The following is a 202-nucleotide window of genomic DNA, read 5'->3' as shown; positions in this document are numbered from 1 at the left end:
TCGGTGGGGGTGGGATGTGACTTTCTGGGTGGTGTTTCGGGTGCCTGTGCCGGCAGGGATGGTGCTGCCCGCGCCTGACGAACGCCGCTGTGCCGCGTGGGATGCTCCCGCCGGCTGGGTGTGGAGCAGGGCAGCCCTGGAGATGCTCGCTCTTAAAACCCACCTTACAGCTCTTCCCTTTCCGCTTCCCCAGCGGCTCCCC

This window comes from Eurypyga helias, unplaced genomic scaffold (genome assembly GCF_000690775.1).
Source record: "Eurypyga helias isolate BGI_N326 unplaced genomic scaffold, ASM69077v1 scaffold12976, whole genome shotgun sequence".
NCBI classification, from domain to species: Eukaryota; Metazoa; Chordata; class Aves; order Eurypygiformes; family Eurypygidae; genus Eurypyga; species Eurypyga helias.
This window is presented reverse-complemented; position numbering follows the sequence as displayed.